This window comes from Marmota flaviventris, chromosome 2 (genome assembly GCF_047511675.1).
Source record: "Marmota flaviventris isolate mMarFla1 chromosome 2, mMarFla1.hap1, whole genome shotgun sequence".
Lineage (NCBI taxonomy): Eukaryota > Metazoa > Chordata > Mammalia > Rodentia > Sciuridae > Marmota > Marmota flaviventris.
Genome location: NC_092499.1, coordinates 17,228,881 through 17,251,978, shown reverse-complemented (window position 1 = coordinate 17,251,978; position 23,098 = coordinate 17,228,881).

Genomic DNA, 23,098 nt, shown 5'->3' with positions numbered 1-23,098 from the left:
GATATATTCCAAAAACCTCTAGTATTTTTATTATAATTTTTGTATTTCATTAAAAATGTCATCATCACACCTTAGCTCAGAGAGAAAGATGATGTTCTCCAGCTTGGAGGTTGTAAAACTTTCATTTTTCAATATGAAATGCAACTATAAATCATTTATTAAACTTTAATAAATCCCTTTTCCACAGAACATACTGCTCCACCGGGTTTCAAAATCCTGTAACAGTTAATTATGGAATGTGAAGGTTACATATTTTTCAGCCCAATAACTTTAAGATGCTAAACAAAAGATCAAAAGATTAGTTTTAATAAAACTCAGTAAACCAAAAAGTGTAAATAATATGGGTGAACGAACTTTGAAATGTCAATATGGTTTTTATATGAGATTTTACTTCTATCGTGAATAAACAAGGAAAAATATTTAGGCAAAACCAATTTTTACTAGCATTCCCTGAAAACTTATATTAAAATGGTGGCTTGTATTATGTTACTAACACACTTCAAAAAGCAATACAGCCATTCAAGCTATCGTTGGATATTTAACAATTTCCCTTGTTCAAAAACTTTTAAAAAGTTCTAAACATACAATTTAACGTGCAAAATTTATATTTCCTCCTATCAACTGATGAAGACATAAAAAAAGTAAATTGGAAAATTTTAAACAATAAGTAGAAGCAGGTAAGTCTATTTATAAAAGCCAAGTTGAATTTCGCTTTCTAATTACAGAGCCAGAACTTAAGGAGAAAATGTTTGGAGTTGGAACTTAAATAGACTAGCCACAAATAACCCATAACTCTCTGTAAATGAACCATCACGCAGAGCGCAGCTTCAGGCCCTGCAGATCCCAGCTCCACGGGAGAAGGTTAAGCCTCTCTCAGCCAGGGCTGGTCACACTTCAGAGCCTGCTGAGTTCTTGCTGGCACAGGAATTATGATGCCAGCTGGGGTCAAAGCAATCTGGACTTGGGCAGAGAGTGCGAATCACAGTGAAGAGCCCCCATCCTCCCAAACACAGCAAGTCAGAGGAAAATAAGCAAGAGAGAGAACAATGAATGCCTTCCTACTATGACAGGCATTTGTCACCTCATCTCTGTGGTTTTGTGGCGAAAATCTTCACGTTGGAGCCTCGGGCATCATGTCCTCAACTCACTCCAGAATGTGGCCCTGCAGAAGTTGCAGCCTTGCCTGGGAAAGCAACGCGAGGTCACGGGGTGAGGCTGTCAGGCATGTGAGGCAGGGTCCCACCCAAGGACCCTGTCTTGGTGCTCTCTTGCTCCTTTCCTTTAAGTAAATGGCACTCCCTGTTTTATCCCAATCCAAATGACAAAAAGACTGAGAAAGCACATTTGTTACTGAAGTCCAAGTGTTCAAAATTCATTTAAAATGTATTTTGTATTTTAAGTAAAGGTTGTGTTACATCACATTGAAATAACATTTCCAACTTTTTGGAAACCACGAAATAATTTATTAACAGAGGTCACGATACTTTTTCTTTTTCAATAAAATTATATTATCAAGTTTTAATCAAAGTTTTGCTTATTTTTTATTCCCTTTTAGATTTTGTAGAAAAAAAATGAATTATTTGATTTTCAACTAAGAGCATCATCTTTTTTGTCTACTTGAGATGGAAGAATGTGCATATATATAATACAAGTCTTTGTGGAATTTACCCCTTTTAAAGCTAAAAAGAAAAAGACCATAATAATTTAATACAAACTTAAAATAGTAATATGTCAGTTGCCATTTAAAGATGCATTATTATTTTATTGTGGAAAACTTACTAAACACTTTCAAATAAATCACCATTATTTGAGACTAACTAGAGAGGTGAAATCCATTACAATGTAAACAGGAGTCCTAAGTGATTCTAAATGCCTTTAGACAAGAAAGGGAGTCGCAGAATAAAATGACATTGGATTTCCAACAGGAATATAGACTTAGCGATATGATGCCTTGAGATTGCATTGCCTTGTGGTGACATTTACAGACGGGTTCAAGCAGAGAAGTGCGATGGAGGCTGGGAGGACTTCAGGAGACACAGTGTATTCAGAAAGAGATGAGGAGTTAAGGAGAGGGCTTGAACGGGACTTACTCATGGACAGTGAAAAGGCCCCCAAACCTGGTTTCCTTTCAGCTGTTCCTTTTATCTTAGATTAATGCTTAAGCCATATTTTATACTCTACCCATCCTTGATGCTTCCACATGAATTCTTTCTTTTCCATGAAGACTTCCACTGTATTGCTAGCTTGCGCCAATTACTTTTCCTCAGTAACCCCTATTCATTCTATATTTTACTATATGCTACTAGTGTTCTAAGGGAACTTGACATTTACAAATCTTTGTAGCCCTGTAGTCCCATTTCATAAGACTCTGTGCATAGTCTAGTATAGGCTAAAATGGTAAACCTTTGGCATCTGTGAATTCAAAATTTGTCATTTAATTTATTTTCAAATTATCCCCCAAACCTAGGCTCATAAGACTCGAATGTGCCATTTTGATGGAGTCTAAATTTGAACCTGAGGTGGAAGTAGTGGACTTAGCCAGTCAATGACATTAAGTAATAAATAGCAGCTGTGCCTCAGCATTATCATGTAAACCAGTTGATAACATTCAGATGTATTATGTAATTAATAAGAAATTATGACATCAACGAATTTAAAAATACCAGAATATATTCTTTAAAAAAAGTCCAGGGCTTTGTGGGATAACATTTACTATTGAATGTGCTGGGTGTTCATAAAATGTGTTAGAGACATAACATTGAAAATCTTAATTGATTCTGAGTGAAACTTAAAGCATATATGTGGAGCTCTCAGAAAACATATATCAGGTTTCCCTTTGTCAATATTTCCTTGTGATGTTGAAATAAGTTGGGTCTGAGATGTCTATAGTTTCAGTGTATCTTAAGTTTATTCAGTTATTTCAGGCATCATTTTTGAGCCAGGATCAAAACCAGCTGACTATCAGCATAAAATTCACCTTGAATGATAAAAAAAGAATGCTTTTTAGAATTTTTTCAGTGCATCCAGAAAAGTTAATATATTTGTTTTAATAGAAAAATGCAATTAAATTTTTTTAAAAAATGTTATTGAAAATCTGTTGAATGGAATAGGATCAACTATATACTACAACAGAAAAAAAAATCAATTGAGGCACAATGCTTTTCGTAGGAGTTTTGCAATCTAACCAGGGAAGATAAGCCCATCGTGATAAGAAGTAAGGACAATAAATTATTTTAAATGGTAAGGATCTTAAAATATGTAATAATAGGGTTTGCAAGGAGAGTTTTGGGGGAAAGTTGTAAGGAAGAAGGTTAGATTTGAAGGATAAGTAAAAATCAACTAGGACTGGGCAAGGCATAGGCACAGTCAGGGAGAACAGGACACACTGTAGGGAGAGTGCCTTTCACTTGGCTACTGTGTGCCCTGGAGAGGGATGATCACAACTGGCACTTTATCAAAATGCCTCTCGGTGAGGAAGGAACTTCACCCAGACTGATTCAAGGATGCCCAAAGTATCAAAAAAACATTTCTTCCTAAGCCTCACACAAGCCTTCCTCCAGGGATCTGATATGAATCAGGTACTCCTTATATACTCAACAGTACCTTTCCTCTTTGGATAGTTCCACTTTAATTCGTTGCCCATTTTGGAATGCAGGGTTTACTTAACTATTTAAAGTCCTTTAGTTATTATCAAGCACATGAAACTGGAGACAGTCTTCAGGCAAGAATAACTTTCTCTGAGTGTACCTGAAACCACAGAAGTACATTTTGTGAATGGGTTTATGCACTGGCATAAAACATGGTTTTAAAGTTAGAAAGATCTGAGTCCTGGTACTCAATATGTGACTTGGGTGAATCTGATAATCTCAATGAGCCTCAGTTTTGTGAGCTGCAGAACGGGAAAATAACATCAGAGGCTCATGGGTATATTCGACTCTGTAACTTAAGTGTAAGAAATTTAACTACTGATTGTATCAGTAATTGAAGGAGGCATATTTCAGATATGCTTTACATGTTATATTAAGAAAATCATCTTAAAACAATCATGTTACCAGAAAGTGAGAGTATCATTATGACCATATTCAGAAAGGACAAATAATATTGCTATCCCAGGTAACCTTTACACTATATTATCACAAATATTCAACCAAATATCTTAGAGATCCTAAACTTAAGTTGTGGGACATCTCTGGAGAGCCTGTTCTTTATACAGTACTGAAGTTGAAAGGAGATTTCAGATGAAAAAGGGTTTATACTGGCTCAGAGAATAGATGGCTGGCTTTTCAAAAACAAGCCGAAAACGGATTTTCTATATGCCAGCCTCTGAGTACTAGGTTTAACTGTTAAGCTGCCCAGTTCAAAGATAATTAAAAGTTATCTCTTTTCCACCGATTTCCAAATTGGAAACCATACGTAGCAAAACTTACTAACACAATCTATGTCAAAGGTTTTAAAAAAGTAGAATACAACAGCCAGCTGGATTTTATCAGTCAGAATAAAGTTTTGATGTCTCAAGGTGCGCTGTTATTAGCCTGTAATTCAGCAGGATTGGAGACTTCTCCACAGAGGAAAAGCATGAAAGAAAGAGAGAAAAAAGGATAGTAAATCCAGGTCAGAAAAAAGAATATGAAGAAGAAAATGAAAGGAATTTACTATGTGTCACAAAGTTTGGGAGAACTTATTTTTCTATGATTATACTTGCTCAGTGTTAACTCCAAGGAATGAAACTGAATAACATCATTCATTCATCCACTCAGTTATTCATGCATTCATGCCATGGACAAATGCCCAATTCCATCTTTGTCACAGGCACTGTGCAAGCCCCTGAAAATATAACATAACTAAGAGAGGTTCCAGGATACAGTGAGATCTCAGGAATCAACATGGCCTAGTGTCCCAGGCAAGGAATACATATGAGGCTTTTGAATTCATGGTACAGACATCCGCTGGGATAAACCGGAGGTTTTACATTAGTTCACATAAAATACCAGGGTTAATGGAGGATGCTAATCCCTTTCCGTAGCCTACAACTATTTATTTAGCAACACCATTCAACAGTAATTAAAACCGTTCCTCCAGCTGCACGTTCTTCTTATGCCTTTTTGTAAACACTAAGGAGAAGATAGACAACTGATTATAACATAAGATGCATGACCACCACCTCATCTAATCCAGGCAACATGGGTCCCTAGAGTGCTTTCTAATCCATTGTTCATAGAGTCTTAATAGCTCAGAGGATGGGGTTTTCACCACTTCCTTTGCAAGATAAGTCCAAGAAATAATACATTTTAAAGCCAGGAAGCAGATCCTAATATAAATCCTCATTAGGCTTTCTTTGCTTTACATGAACTTGTGAACATAAGAATTATGCATTCATTTGACTAGGGATACATAAGTCACAATCCACCTTTTCTTTTTTTTTTTTTTAATGCAACTGACTGTATTAGTCTTCTTTCTAATGGAGATTAAGGAGAATCAAATAGTAGACATTACAGATACTGATAGTCTAACCTGTGGATGTCTCACAGTTAAGCCCCATTTCCCCTAGAGGCCCTGAATAAAAAAAAATCTGCCAACTCCATTGGAATCTACTAAAACCCGAGAATAGTACATACAAAATGTAGAGACTGACAAACTTATGCCTTCAGAAGTAAAGGAATGTTCTCTTTTGTATCATATTTATGATGATATTGCCTTAATGTATCTTTTTATTAGCTAGGGAAGCTAATAAAGTAGCATTTGCTAATTTGATGGGTACACATTAAATGTAAGTAATCCGCATCTTCAAGTTCATTGTGATAGTTTAGGTAAGTGATAATAGTAACCTGGACTAATTCAATGACCATGAACAATAGTCATAATAATAATAATTAGAGCAACTCTATTTATTGAACATATAGTAGGGGCAGGATGAGATTCTTCAGGAGACTTTTAGGAGATATGATTGACAGGCAATCTGATGGATTCCAAGTGGGTGGCTAAGGAGAGAAGGTATTCAGGCATCTGATTTGTAGGCTGGTATAATGATGGTGCCATTTATCAAACTAGGAACCACAGTGTGATGGGTCTTCTGTCCACCTACATAATAATAATCCTTCAACATCAAGCAAAATTATTTTTTTAAATGCCAATAAAAAAGATCTAATGATTTGTCAATCCATCAACAGCAAAATTTCATTCTGTGTGGTGAAGTCAAACAGTAAGTCATAATGATGTGAGGTGGTATTTCAGGACAGCCATCATTCAAGACTTTTCAAATATTCATTAGTACTAAATATGTTTTTATTCTTTCTCCAGTACTAATGAGTTCTAAAAGATTTTTAAAGATTTCTTGTAACATGCTATCCACAAAATAAATGTTTTTTAAGTTTCAGCCAGTGATAGTTCTGCTGTCTATAACTATTAGAACTTAAAAACTTTCTTTGAGATAGAACAAATAAATCATGATTCATTAGTTTTTAATGTGAAATGCCCAGGTTAATTCAGATGCTGTGGTAAGCCCGGGAAAATAAGACGCTAATAACCCTTACTTGCATGCCAGTCTTTCCCCGTCAGGAAACAGTGTGTAGAGAGATTAAGAGTCATGGTGAAAAACTGAAAGCATTTTCTCTAAAGTGGGAAAAGGACAGGAATGACCTCTTTCACTGCTTGTGTTCAACATAGTCCTTGAAACTCTAACCAGAGCAATTAGGCAAAAGAAATAAATTAAAGGGATATAAATAGAAAAAAAAAAGAGCTCAAACTGTTCGCTGTGTGCTGACTATATGATCCTATATATAGAAAATTTCTAGGACTCATAAATGAATTAAACAAAGTAGCAGGATACAAAAGTAACACCCATAAATCAATCATATTTCCTATACTTCAGTGGTGAATCCGCTGGAAGAAAAAAATAGAAAAACTATCTGATTCACAATATCCTCAAAAAAGTAAAATACCTGGGAAACAATCTAACAGAGATGTGAAGGACCTCTACAAAGAAAACTACAGAACACTAAAGAAAGAATTTGATGAAGACCTTAGAATTGGAGAGATCTCCAATGTTCTTGTATAGACAGAATTAATATTATTAAAATGGCCATACTACCAAAAGCACTGTACAGATTTGATGTAATTTCCTTTAAAACTCCAAAAACATTCTTCATGGAAGTAGAAAAAAACACTCAAGAAGTTTATTTGTAAAAATAAGAGGCCAAACACTTGTTTTGGTCAGCTTTTCACCTTTATGACTAAAGGACCTGACCAGAACAACTCTAAAGAAGAAAAAGTTTAACTGAAGGTTCATGGTTTCAGAGGTCTTAGTCCATAGAAGGCTGGCTGCATTTCTCGGGGCTCCAGCTGAGGCAGAACATCATGGCGGAAGAGTGTGGCAGAGGGAAGCAGCTCACATGGTAATGAGGAGTCAGAGAGAGACTCCACTCTCCACATACAAAATATATATCCCATCGCCATGCCCCCAATGGACCTCAAGCCACACCCCACATGCCTCTAGTTACCATTCAGTTAATCCCATTAGGAAGAAAAAATAGGAAAACTATCTGACTCACAATATCCACCAAAAAAAAAAAAAAAAGTTTTTTGATTTGCTGATTAGGTTAAGGATGTAGCCCAATCATTTCTCCTTCAAACCATCTTGCATTATCTCATGTGTGAGCTTTTGGGAAACACCACCTCTAAACCATAACAACAATCCTTACTAAGAAAAGTAAAGAAGGACAGTACCAGGCCTTAAATTATACCACAGAGGTATGGTTTAAAAAAAAAAAAAGCATGATATTGGTATCAAAACAGACATGTAGACCAATGCAATAGAATAGAAGACACAGAGACAAATTCACAGTTATCATATACTAGACAAAGGCACAAAAACATAGGTTGGAAAAAAAGGATAGCCTCTTCAACAAGTAGTGCTAAGAAAACTGGAAACTCATATGTAGTAAAATGAAATTTAACCCTATCTCCCACAGTGAACAAAACTCAACTCAAAGTGGATCAAAGACCTAGGAGTTAGACAAGAAGCCATGAACCTATTAGAAGAACTGTAAGCCCAGAACTCCAACATGTCAGCTTAAGAACCAACTTCCTTAACAAGACTTCTAAGCCCAGGAAGTAAAATAAAAAACAAAAACAATAAATGGGACAGTATCGAACTTAAAAGCTTCTTCACAGCATAAAGAGAGAGTCTACAAAATGGGAGAAAAACTTTGCCAACCGCACCTGAGATAGGTCATTAATTTCCAGGATATACAAAGAACTCAAAAAGCAACACCGCAAAAACAAATAACCCAATAAACAAAGAAACTAAACAGACACCTTTCAAAATAAAAAGGACAGTCAACAAATATGTGAGAAAATGTTCAACATCTCTAGCAATTAGAGAAATGCAAATTAAAATCACATTAAGATTTTACCTCACCCCAGCCAGAATGGCAATTATAAATAATACAAGTAACAATAAATGTTGGTGAGGATGTGAGGAAAAGTGTACACTCATACATTGTTGGTGGAACATCAGATTTGTACAACCACCATAAAAAGCAGTATGGAGATTCCTTAGAAAACTTTGAATGTAACTACAATTTGACCTAGTTATCATACTCCTTGGTATATATCCAAAGGATTTTAAATCAGCATACTACAGTGATATAAACACATCAATGTTTGTAGCAGCTCAATTCACAATAGCTAAATTATGGAGCCAACCTATGTGCCCTTCAACAGATGAATGGTTAAGAAATTTAGGTATATACACACAGTGGAGTATTACTCAGCCATAAAGAAGAATGACTTTATGACATTTGCTGGTAAATGGATGGATCTGAAGACAATGATGATAAGTAAAATAAACCAATCCTAAAAAATCCAAAGGTCAAATGTTCTCTCTGATATATAGATGGTAACCCACAATAATGGCGGGGGGCAAAAATATAATTTCTGTGAATTAGACAAAGGAATGAAGAGTAGGAAGAGTGAATAAGAAAAGGAAAGACAATGGAATGAATATGACATAACTTTTCCATGTGCACATAAAAATACACCCAGTGAATCTCACCATCATGTTCAACTATAAGACTGGGGTCTAATTAAAATAATATATGTTCCATGCTTGTATAAATCTATCAAAATGGATTCTACTGTCATGTGTGACTAAACAATAAAAATATTTTAAAAATAAGTGCTAGTAAGAATATAGGAAAATTGAACTCTTATACACTGTTGGTGGGAATATAAATTGATACCATGGAAATTAGAATGAAGTTTCCTCAAAAAAACTACAAATATACCTACTGATAATACAGCTATACTATTTCTTGGTGTTTATCTGAAAGAATTAAATTCAGTACACTCTAAAGATGCATGCATGCCCATGTTTATTGCAGCACAATGTACTACAACCAAATTACAGAGTCAGTTTAGATGTCCTTCAACATCTAAGAAGATAAAGAAGATGTGGTATGCAAACACTATGGAGTTTTATCCATCCACAAAGAATGAATTTATGCCATTAGCAGGAAAACAGATGGAACTCAAGAGAATCATGTTAAGCCAAATCAGTCAGACTCAGAAAGACAAGTATCCCCTCTTGGGTGTGGAAGCTAGAAGAGAAAAGAGTAGAATGAAGACCATTATGGCAGAGCAAGAGGATAAGAGGGAAGGAGGAGGGAAAGATACAGGGATGTATTAAGGAGTAAAATTGGTCAAATTATGTTTCATAAAGAATATTCTGTATCATTAACATGTATCCATAAAATTATAAGTTTTTTTTTTTTAAAAAAAAAGAATAAAAATCACAAGAATAATGGAATCAGACAATCCTGATCAGAAATTGGTGTGTCCATGAGGTAGCCATTTAGGTTTACATCACAGGTTTTTGATCTGTGAAGTACAAGTGGGGTGGAGGGGTTTACAATCAGAAAGTAGACTCTAATTCTCAGGATTGTTGTAAGCAATGCCTGCAGCAATAATGCACAATCCTCAAGGAAGTCTTAGCAGAAACAAGTGCAAATTGCTGTCATTTTGACTGTACACAACAGGCAGTGAGTCACTAAGAAGTAATGAAGAGGGGATCCAAGATGGCGGGCTAGAGGGAGGCTGCATCCTGTGTCACTCTGTGACCTGTGATTCAAATAACGGGAATACTGTTTCTCTTCTAGTAATTAGAGGACTCTGAACAGTTGTTCCTATGTGGGAATCACGGCCGCTGGGCCACACAGGTCTCTAGGCCTCAGCATGAGCACAAGACTCCTGCCCATGCAGGACCTCAAAGTTCCCAAGCAGGACCATGGGCATCAGCATCCGAACAGGACAACTGGCCAGTGCCCATGCCAGAACCCTTGGCTGCCACTCCCATGTGGACCCCCATCTATCAACATGGGGCTTCCTGGTCATTTCCATCTTGGGACACTCCCATATTCCCCTACATGTGGTAGCCTGCACATGGGTACACAGCAAAGGGTCTGGTGACAGCCGCCAGCCACAACACTGCATGCCACAGAGGTGCATCTCTGAACGCACCACCCAACGCCACCCGCTGCCACCCAACTGGACACCCCATCTCTGAAAGCAGCAGCTTCTACCTTGGGACACCTTTGTCACCATCTTTAGTTGGGACAACTCCCAGCTTGGGATACCGACTGGGGCTTAGAAGCAATATCAAAGTACCTAAAGTCCCCAACTCCTTCCTCTACCCTGCAGCTGCTAACCCACCACAATGCTTGCAGCTATGTGGCCAGTCCATAGCTCTCAAAATCTGGTCTTGAACTACCCAATACAAAACAACTTTTTGACAGTGTGCAGCCCCCAGGGCACAGCCCACAAGACCTCCAGAGATAAAATTTCCTGATTGCAAAGTAGAAAGGGAGGGGATGAGTGAGATGCAGTTTAGAGACTAAATTAGAGACCAGGAATTGTGAGGTTTACAGGTGATATAAGGAGATAAGACCAGGCAGCCCCATCACACAAGCAGGCTCCAAAGGAGATCCAGGGGTGCAGTCTTCCATTGGGGACCAGCAAGTGCTATACCCCACCTCCAGGTACTCCATCCCCAAGAACAACCCTCCCATCCTAATAACCTTCACCATCCTGAGAGTGGAGACACCAGCAAACAACAGACGACCCCACCTATTGGATGTGAAGGGAAGCAGGAAATATACTGATCTCCAACAAAAACAATCTTTGTATCTTCCTTCAAAATGTTTTTCTCTTTTCTCTCTCTCTCTTCTCCTGCCCTCACATCCCCAACATTTGTGAAGCCAAGTACATTTCATGAATTAGTCTACTGAGGACTGGGATGTCTGAATAGTATATTACAGTGGAGTTGTATACTCTTTTATCTCCTATTTTTACATTTTTATTTTTCTAAATTTTTATGTTTGTTTGTTTTCTGTACTCTCTCTATTGTCTTCCCACTTGTCTTCCCCAAATCACTTTCTCTCTCTTCTCCTTCTACTAACCAACTTCTTTAGATTCCTCTTTCATGCATCCTAAGATCTAATAACTCTATATTCTCATCTTCTAACCCCTCAACATCTCCTCCTACACCTCACTCCTGGTTCTTTGTCCACCATCAGAAACTGCAGAGTTTTTTGCAAACTTACTGTTTATATTGTAGATAATAATTGAACCTATCATTTCTGTATATTGTGACAAAACTGTCAACATCTTAATAGCAGCTAATTGGTTTAAGGTTGTGTATTGTTTGTATTGGATCTTTTAATATTTTTCTCCCCCTTAAAGGAGAAGTATTAGAACCCTGAAGGAACACCATAATCCTATAGGGTAAATACTGTAATGCCTCAGATCTGCAGTGCTAAAAGGGAAAAAACACAAACCACAGGAAAAATCAAGGAAAAAAAGTGCCCCCAAACAAACCAAGATACCACATTATTAGAATCCATGGCCAGAACAGCAGAAGACATTATAGAGAAGGAGTTCAGGATGTACATAATTAAAATGTTCTGTGAATTAAAGGATGATATAGGAGAGCAAGTACAGGCAGCAAAATATCATTTCAATAAAGAGCTACATAAGCAAATACAGGAAGCAAAAGATTACTTCAATAAGGAGATAGAGGTCCTGAAAAAATCAGAAATCCTTGAAATGAAAGAAACAATAATCCAAATTTAAAACTCAATAGAAAGCACCACCAACAGATTAGATCACTTGGAAGACAGGACCTCAGACAATGCAGACAAAATATATACTATTGAAAAGAATGTTGACCACACAGTGAAGATGTTAAGAAACTATGAGCAGAACATTCAAGAATTATGGGATAATATAAAAAGACCAAAGTTAAGAATTATTTTAGAGGAGGCATAGAGTTATAAACCAAAGAAATGAACAATCTATTCAATGAAAAATATCAGAAAAAAATTTTCAAACATAAAGAATGAATTGGAAAATCAAATACAAGAGGCTTATGGGACACCAAATATACAAAATCACAACAGATCCACATCAAGTCACATTAAAATGAAAATGTCTAGCATACAGAATAAGGAGAGAATTTTAAAAGTCACAAGAGAAAGGAATCAGATTACATATTCAGGGAAACCAATTAGGATATCTGCAGATTTTTCAACCCAGACCCTGAAAGCTAGAAGATCCTGGAACAACATATATCAAGCTCTGAAGGAAAATGAATGTCAACCAAGAATCTTATATCTAGTAAAAGTAAGTTTTAGATTTGATGACAAAATAAAAATCTTTTATGATAAACAAAAATAATAATAATTTACAACTAGAAAGATTGCAGTAAAGAACATCTTCAGCAAAATAGTCCATGAAGAGGAAATGAAAAACAACAATGAAAATCAGCAAAGGAAGGTATTACAATAAAGAAAAAAACAATCAAGTTAAATATCAAAAATAAACAAAAATGACCAGTAGTACAAATCATGTCTAAATAATAACCCTGAATATTAATGGCCTAAACTCACCAATCAAAAGTCATAGACTGGAAGATTGGATTAAAAAAAGACCCAACAATATGATGCCTTCAAAAGACTCATCTCATAGGAAAAGAAATCCATAGACTGAAGGTGAAAGTTTGGGAAAAAACATACTACTCATATGGACTGTGGAAACAAGCAGGGGTTTCCATCCTCATCTCAAATAAAGTAGATTTCAAGCCAAAGTTTATCAAAAGGGATAAAGAAGGACATTCTATACTATTTAAGGGAACCATATATCAATAAGACATAACAATTATAAATATATATGCTCCAAACAATGGAGCGTCTACATTCATCAAACAAACTCTTCTGGAGTTCAAGAGTCAGATAGACCATAACATAATCATTCTGGATGACTTTAACACACCTCTTTCACTACTGGATAGATTTCCAACCAAAAACTAAACAAAGAAACTATAAAACTCAATAATACAATCAATAACTTAGACTTAACAGACATATATAGAATATTTCGTCCATCAACAAGTGAATTCACTTTCTTCTCAGCAGCACATGGATTCTTCTCTAAAATAAACCATATATTATGCCAGAAAGCAACTCTTAGCAAATACAAAAAAATAGAGATACTACCCTGCATTCTATCAGATCATAATAGAATCAATGATAAAATAAAAAAAGAAACTAATCCAACACCTGGAGACTAAATAGTATTGAAAGAACAATGGGTTGCAAAAGACATCAAAGAGGAGATTAAAAACTTATACAACATATACAACATATCAAAATCTCTTAGACACTATGAAGGCAGTACTATCCATGTGATGCTAGTTTTAATGGCAAGCAGAATGCAATGGTTATGGAATCATGGACTCTTCCTTCAAGATTTCAAGGGAAAGCCTTCCCACCCATGTGGGGCAGGGGCAGAATCTCTGCATGAAGTCTCTAGCAGGGCAAGACCAAAGTTGTGAGAGTGAAACCCAAGTTGCAATGAAGACCCCAAGAAGAGAAAAATGCCAAAATTGTGGAGGGAAGGTTCATACAGCATGAAATCCAGCCCAAGAGAAGCCATGCATTCTGTAACCACCAAGGCTGTAGGGACAGGGCTGCCGAGCCCATAGGATCCCACATTCCACCCTGGCAGTGCCCCAGATGCAAACCTGGAGCTGTAGGATTTAATGTTTACCCTGCTGGGCTTCAGTCTTCCTTTGACCTGATCTCTCCTTGTTATTTTCCTATTCTTCTCTTTTAGAATGTGTTTATCCTGTGCCATTGTGTCACGGAAGCATGTAAAGTTGTTCTATTTTACTTTTGCAGGGGTTCACAGCAGAGTTTGAGCCTCAGAAAAGACTTTGAAGTTGGATTTCTAAGCAATGCTGGGCCATTTAAAACTCTGGGCATTTTCAGAGGTAGACTAAATTCATTTTGCATTTAGAGATGGACATGAGACTTTTGGGGGCAGGAATAGAATATCATTTTTTTAAAAGAAAACTTTCAGATGGCTACTGTGTTGAAAGAAGTTTAGTTCTTGAACTTTTCAAGCACATTCACATTTTAAAATTGAAGCTGTAAGATGAAATTTTGTAGGAAAAACTCGAGTATCAGAAAGTAGTCAAAATATCTGAGTCATTTGAGCTACATTACTAATAGCTTATGCTGCAACATTAAACCAGTTGGAAAATAATCATAGTACTATAAAAGCTCCTGCCAATTAAAACTATGGCAAAATGTTTATTATTTAAATTTTTATTTTATACATATTTCAGGCATTTTTAGAGATGGAAAAAATGAATTCTGATCATGCAAGATGATGACACATGCTTAAAACAAAAACACAAGTGAAACAAAATACTTGCTAGTTTTTCTAAACTTCCTCAGGTTCAGGTCCCCATCTGCACATCTCTTTTGGAGAAAGGAGTCTTGACTCTCTTTTGCTACACAACTGGTCTTAGATGCTACCGAGAGCATTGGCAATATTTTTTTAAAGAATATATAAAAGAACTAAATTTCATTATTGATGAGCTTCCAAGGCAGGCTATGTATATATGATAAATGTATATTATATATACGTATAATATATGTAAATATAAAATACAGGCTATATATATTATATACATAATATAAAGTACATATATAAATAACTATGTAGACTTAAGCCTAATTTTGACCCTAGCTTTAGAAATGTCTTGAACTTGTCAAAGTTCTCCATTTTCTTACATTTCCTCCAAATACCCAGTTTTCTAAGAATTAAAAACAAAACAACTGTCCCATGAATGTCTTAAAACCACTGGAACTCATTCTATAACATTGATTTACTTGGCTGACAGGCACTGCAAGATGTCATCTATTTCCAGTTAATTCCAGACAGTTCTTGAGTGTGTTGGGGTGGGGTGAGGGGAAAATGGGTGCTACATGTATTAGTTTTCTAGTACCATCATGACAAAGTACTATAAGTCCAGTGACTTAAAACAGGAGAAATTTATTCTCACAGTTCTGGAGGAGACAAGTCCAAAATCAAGGTGTTAGCTGAGCCATGCTCCCTCCCTCTGAGGCTCTACAAAATAATTCTTCCACTCCTTCCTCCTAGCTTCCAATGGTTTCTTGGAATTTTTTTGTGTGTTCTTGTCTTATAGACTCCTCATTTCAGTCTCTGCCTCCATCATTACACAGAACTCCCCCCTGTGTGTCTCACTGCCTTTTGACTGGCTTTCTTATGAGGACATAATATCTAATATCTTTAGATATTAGGGCCTCTGTTCATCTAGCATGACTTCATTTTAGCTAATTGAATCTTTAAAATACTTATTTCCAAATAAAGCCACAGTCTGAGGTTCCAAGTGGACAGAAAATTTGGGGAAACACTATAACATATCATTCCTGTACAATATCTTTTAGACTTAATGAAGCACTGTAATTGTTATTAACACTAATAGCATCCTACCTCATCTCATAACCACAACATCCTTAGAGTAGGTGAGTACACTGTCATTATTTCATATACTAGAAATCAAAGGTAGTTTGGAGAGGCTAAATAACTTTCCCAGGGGACTACATCAATCACTGCCAAATCCTAGACTCAAGTATATATTTGTGTGACAGAGCTGTCTTTGCATTATGATTTCTCCACTGTGCTGTATCAAGTTCAATAATGGAAAAAAAAATTTCAATGATGGTACCACTTATTTCCAATTTCCCCATTAGCTCCATGTTCACTGCCACTTGTGTGCACCTGAATCTGAGCTCCACGAGGTGCATCACTCAGGAATCCTTGCACTCACTTCCAATTTTCCTGAGCCAGTGGCAAGCATCAACAGAAGATAGGAGAGTAGGTGCAAAGGCTGAACTAGGGAGTATTCTCCATGCTCTTCTGCTGGGCATGGTTTGGCAGTGACATTGTGTATCTGCTTAAGGCTGTTTGCTGGCCTTCCTCACATGCTGCTGTTCCAGCTGTGCTGTAGTGAATACTGCTTATCCTGGCTCTGTCGGGCATTGGGTGCACTCTGGCTACTTACTATCCCTGGTTGGTTCCCTTGCCCTGCACATAGTATTACAAGTTGTACTTTGACTAAATGTTTTTCCTTCACCACTTGAGAGCACTATCTGTTTCAAGCAAAAACCAAACAGGATCTGATTTCACAAACTGGCAGGATGTGCTTGGACTATAGGTTATGTATAGCCCTTTTCAACCCTAATGGCCAATAAAGAAACAAAATCAAATCATTTGGGGGTCGGGGAGGCTAGAATGCAGAAATTCTTGAAGAAAAATGTGTGCCTAAGGAGTAGTGATCTGAGCCATAGATGAAAGATTGAGCCTGCTTCAGAGATAGGATGTTTACTAGTGTTCAAGTTTGGAACACTACTTCCTCATCTTTTCACCTTTTACCATGCATACCACAAAACCCAATATTTTGAAAATTTTACTTTAAAAATAAATAACAATGATTTTCCTATTTGTTAATCAACAATACCTGTTATAGTTTAGATAGGAGGCATCCCCCAAAAGCTCATATGTGAGACAATGCAAGAATTTTCGGAGGTGAAATGATTCAATTATCAGCAGTGTAACCTAATCAGTGGATTAACTAGGTGGTAACTGTAGGCAGAGATGTGGCTGGAGGATATAGGAAACTGGGTATGTGACTCTCTGATTCCTGTTGCCATATCCTGAGCTTCCTTCCTCCACTATCATGTTCTGTCTCACCTTGTACCAAAAAGTATGGAGTTGCCAACCAAGGACTGAACCTTGGAAACCATGATCCAAAATAAATTTTTCCTTTCCTACTTTGCTTTTGTCAGTTTCTTTTGTTCACAGAGACAAAAAATAAATAAATAAAGCTGAATAAAATAATACCAAATTCAGTTTTTATAATGCAGGAAAAACAATAAATAAAAAGTGTTTTAAATGCCTGCATATTGTAGTGGTTAAAAAAGAGTTGATAACAACACAGGTCCTTCAACTCCCCAATTTTCTCACCTCTGTCCAACTCTATCTTAGTAGAATTGTAGGTCTCTAACTAGTACCGCCTCTTTAGATAACAAAGAACATTTCAATGCATGATCAAATACACTTAGGTGTTAGTTTTTAAATTATGCTTTCCATATTAGAGTCATCTTTCCAAGGTACATCAAACCTGACCTCAAAGTGATATTCACAAAGGAAAGGAAAAAGGGGCTTAAATATTTTCTACTCTCTATCTTTCTGTGAAGCTATTAACACTCTGCGTCACTAGATTGAAGACAATCAATTAAACTAATTCCTCTTATAATCCAAACCAATGTTTTGCAGAGGGTAGGTAATACCATTCCATGAACGGGGAGATAAGACACTAATTTCCAAAGAAAAATTATTTCATTGCTTTATTTTTAAGAGCATAATTTAGAAAGGTCCTCCCTGGCACTTTTATTTCCTAGAGTATCTTACAGTTTACCCTAAAGTTGTTTTTGAAGCACATAACTTTGCTTGCAAGTTCTCTTAGCAGTGTTGTTGAAACATATTTGAATTTTAGATTCAAGGGAAATTCAACTTTTGTTGCTTGTATTTTGGTAAAATTCTATCTTGAATCAGCTTGCAAGAAGTTTAATTAATTAGCTGTACCTTGCAACTACTGTATGAGTTTCACACATCTGTTTTTTTTTTTTTTAAATTCAATGTGGAATGCAATTAAAATAAAACAGGTTGTATAAAAACAAATATTCTTTGCAGACAAGTATATAAATTCATTTATATATAGTTCCTCAGGAGTGATACAAGTTAAGTTCCTAATATTTTTATTTTTTCTAAATGATAAGAATTCTACAACATTATCAAGGAAACTTTTCATAATATGTCGCCATTTGTCCAAGTGTCTATTACTTTCACACAATGTGGTCTAATGCAGAGTACTGAATGGGAAAGGTTATCTATGGTCTTTTATATATTTGCTGATTCTGTGCACCAAGGCTCCCTGTAGTCTGAACATGCATGGAGCTTTCCCAAGGATCTCTCTTTCTGATCACCATCATCTAGTTCCACTTGGTTTCTCTGATGCTCTGCGTACACCAACTTCCCATAACAATGACAACCTGGCCCCAGCACCTGCTCCTATCCGGGGCCTTCCATCAAGCCCTGGATTTTCTTACTATAAGAACCCTATACTTCTCTGAAATTCTGTTTCAAAGACACATTAAACAGCAGGGAATGCTGCAGCTGAACCCAGGAGCTCTGATCAATTGAGGAATCACTGTTTCTATCACTGAGTGATCCTCTATAAGGGAGAGATATCAAAGAAGAAGGAAAGACATAATTCTTGCCACCTAGGAACTGGAGTCCTGGTTCCTACTCCATTTTTAGTCATGACCCTTGTCTATGATGCATGATACAGTAGTAGCCATTTCTAGAACAATAAAGTATCAGGATGAGCAGGCTGGCACGACCATGTGTATGCATTTTTTTCCCTCCAAGGCAGAACAAAAATAGACCAAAGCTGCAAAAATGGGGCAATCATGAACTTCCTATTTAAGCTTAAAAGTGAATTTCAGGAACATTCATCTTTGAATTTTTCTCTTTGTACCTTCTTGGTTTGCTTCAGCACCGCTCTGCTACGTTTCTGCTCTGTCGGTGTACTGACTACAAAGGAAATGGCTGTCTTTCTTAGCAAATGCTTCAGAACATGAGGAATGTGTCACAGTAAACAAAACATGAACAGAAGATAGCAACTTGCTAAGATTCTTTAGTTTTTAATGTTTACTTGACAACCACAGCATGCAAAATTGCAGAAGAAATCTACAGAGAATAGACTTTAACTCTGGAAATGCAATTCTGGTGAGGCAATTTACTTACATGGTCTGTTTATAAGCAATTATACCTTCAGCAAGAGACAACACATTTTAGCTGATGCATTCAATGCTGAGTGATAGAGAAGATAGACTGCAGCCTTGGTATAGCATAAGAGTGGTATAGAGCTAGACCACAATTCCTTTCCAAGAATTTGTGGGCCAATTATTGCAGAACTAACTTTTTTAGTTTTGTTTGCTTTGTTATTGTTGTTTTTGAATTTAAAAATATGTTGTCCATGCAGCACAACAAAGATGGGGGCAAAACCCTATGACATGTAAACATTACTAGTTCTGTAGTTGTATGTATGCCTCTTCACACGTCAGGACAATAAAATCTATAAATAGCTAAATAAATCTATAAATAGTCAGTGTTGCCCCAAAGTCATTTAAGAAAAATCAAATTCCTTTTCAAAGATTGATGGGCTTTGGATTATAAATGAGGAAGGATTTGAGATTTGTGGTATTAGCAGTAGCTACAGCAGATGTTGAGGTAGCAAGGTAGCGACTGACTTTCTTTTTGAGTATTTATTCTACATTTAGCAATTGTCACAAGTCTGGTAAGTACAACCAATGATTCTTATAATGTCTCACAACATTGGTTTGCCCATTTTACAAATGAGAAAACTGAGAATGAGATAATCAGTATACTCACCTCAAGTCAGCTAGACAGTGATTCCTATGACCTGGTTCCTCATGACAGAACCTATCAATGCTATAGCAACATACGTTTCACAGTTATTCTCATGTTCTCTCAGACATACCCATTGCATGAACTGGATGTGGAAGAGAGCACACATTTTTTTAATTCCTTTCAAAAAAAAATTCCCAACACTACCTGACACATAACAGTCCTCATATTTATTGAATAAGTGAATAAGTCGATTGGCTAACATTACTGTTAATTCAATAATAATCATAGTGCTGCTCTTAATACACTTATCACAAATATCACACACTTAGTAAACACAAGCCCTGCTTCAGATCCCATGCTTTGAGGCTCCCAGGCTTCAGAGTATCTGCCTGGGAGCTTTGTAAGTTCCACTCTTGTGCCTGTCACTAGCCTGGGATCCTAACTACAAAAGTGGCTCTCATCTTCATGCAAATAAAAACAATTTTTATCTGAAATCATTCTTATCCAAAATCATTCTGTTTGTTTCGGTTATGGCCCTGTGGTCAAAACAAGAACACCAATGCAGAAAAACACATTAAGGAAACAAAAGGAAAATCATTTTTTCAAAGGTGCTTCAACATAATCTGCGTCATGTCTGTATTCCAATGACTGGGATTCTTATCCAGCAAGACAAGGGGCTTCTAGCATTTCACGAATTTTTTTTCAAAAGGAAAAATGTTGAAAATCTAACTTTCAATTATTAGAATAAAGACTAGTTATATCTAAAAAGAACTGTATAAATCCCCTAAAAAATATAGAACCCTTTCTCTAATTTTCTGACTAAAAAACACAAATTAAAACTAACTTGATTGTGCATTTAAAAATAAAAAATGGAGGAATTCCAAATATAACCCCAGAAAGAAAATTTTTATTCTTAACATTATCTTAAGAAATTAACTTACAACATATATATTAATATGTTTTTAGTTACAGAAACCAAATCTAATATAAATTCCTTTAAAAATGTTTTTGCTGAAAAATTATGTTTTACACACTTCAGATAAATGAAGGAGAGTGGGGCAAACTAAGAACTGTGTCTGTACAAGATGAATATTATTAAATATGGCATTAAAGTCAATTTTATGAAACCATTTTAGAATTATGCTAATTTATTTTTAAAACCATATAAATGCAAGACATATCTAGAGGCATTCATGAGAATATGTGTTATTAACAAATGGATTCTAAAGTTTGCAAAATCTTAGTTCAAAACTAATTATAGGAGAAGAAAGGTAGTCTTTCATTGTTTAAATATGTTATCCATTCTTCACATTACAGTTACATTACAGTTTTGTAATATCTTTATCCATTCTACACATTAAAGTTTTGTGTTATTTCAGAAGGGAAGCAAACAGATTTGTACACCATTTTCTGATAATTATTCACAACATTTTTGTTATGGTTTGGATGTGAAGTGTCACTCAAGAGCACAGGTGTGAGACAATGCAAGAAGGTTCAGAAGAGAAATGGTTTAACCCCCTGAGAGGGATTAACTGAATTGGTAGGGTGTGGCTGGAGGAGGTGGGAACTGGGATGTGGCTTTGGGTATGTATTTTGTATCTGGTAAGTGGAGTCTCTCTTTCTCTCTCTCTGCTTCCTGATCACCCTGAAGTGAGCTGCTGCCCTCTGCCACCCTCTTCCACCGTGAGGTTCAGCTTCACCTTGACCCCTGAGAAATGGAGCCAGCCTTCTATGGACTAAGACCTCTGAAACCTTGAGCCCTCAAACTTTTCCTCCTCTACAATTGTTCTGGTTGGGTTCCTTTAGTCACAGCAGCAAAAAAAAACTGACTGAAACAATTTTTAAATGGAAAACGTTGTTCTTTAAACACATTACAACTGTTGTTCTAAATGAAGATCTGTATTCAAGGTCTCATATGGGCAAAGTGGATGACATTTTTTATTTGTGACATTCAAGGGGACACTAACCCATTTTCTCATGCAAGTGCCAATGGACCTACCTCCTTAAAATCACGCTAGAGAGGCCTTACCATTTTGGGAAGAGATGGAGGATCTGTGGGCTGACCCCAACAGCCATGCTCCATCCCTTGAGGAACTGCTATGAGAATTAAATGAGATAGCTCTGCATTAGGCTTCTAGAACCATGTACAGTGATACCATGAGTTAATAAGTGCTAAATATTATGACTAACATACTGTTAGGATAGTTGGTATTATGCTGATGCTTTTTGCCCTCTCAAAATAATTTGTTCATCTTAACTCCAATAGTCTTTCAACAACCAACACACCTCCACATTTGTGATATATTTTGTCTCATGCACCTTTTTGTAAATAATTCATCATCAATAAGAGGAAATGTGCATGTTACATCCAATGTCAGCAAGTCCCTAAATAGTTTATAAAGTATTAAAGTAAATAAATAGATAGGGCTCTGTGCATTTGTAGTTCAGTGGCAGTGTATTTACCCAGCATGCACAGGCTGTAGGTTCAATCTCAGCACTGTAAATAACAAACTAAATAAGTAAATAAATACATAAAATAAATAAGGGGTACGCATTATTAGAACAGTAATTTGAAGTCAAAAGCTAATTTCCCAGCAAGGGCCATTTGACACAGTAAAAAGAAAACCAGAATCAGAAGAAACATATTTTTCCTGTCGGTAGTATAAAAACTATCATAGCACAAGTCAGTGGCACAGCAGGTATGTCAAGCTGATTTTGGTGAAACCAGGAATCTTACTAAAGCCCAATATGATGCTCAGACATGCTAACACAGAATTGCTAAGGACACATTGATGATTAGAAAAATTCAGAGTACTTCAAAGAACACACACTCAAGAGAGTTTAATTCTCGCCGATCACATTATACTTTCTTTTCTGCTTCAGAAAAATTAGGAAACCAATTTTGAGAACATCTAAATTATCAGAAGCATTTCATTAGTTAGTTCAACTTTGGTTTTAATTATTTTGAATTATACATGATCCCAAGCGTACAGACAAGAACAGAGGGCACTGTGGGTAACAAGCATTCATCTGTGCTTCGTATTTCTTTTTTATGAGTAATGAATCACAGGTAGACTTGACGCTGCCATGTGAGTTATCTCCAATACTCCCTCTCTTCTTTCTTCCTCTCCAGAAAACAAAACAATTCTGATCCTAAATGGTGCATTGAGTAAATCCAGGCAGAGCCCGACAGTTCAGAATTTCCTTCCTACGTATCTCATAGCTGCTCATTTCTCCT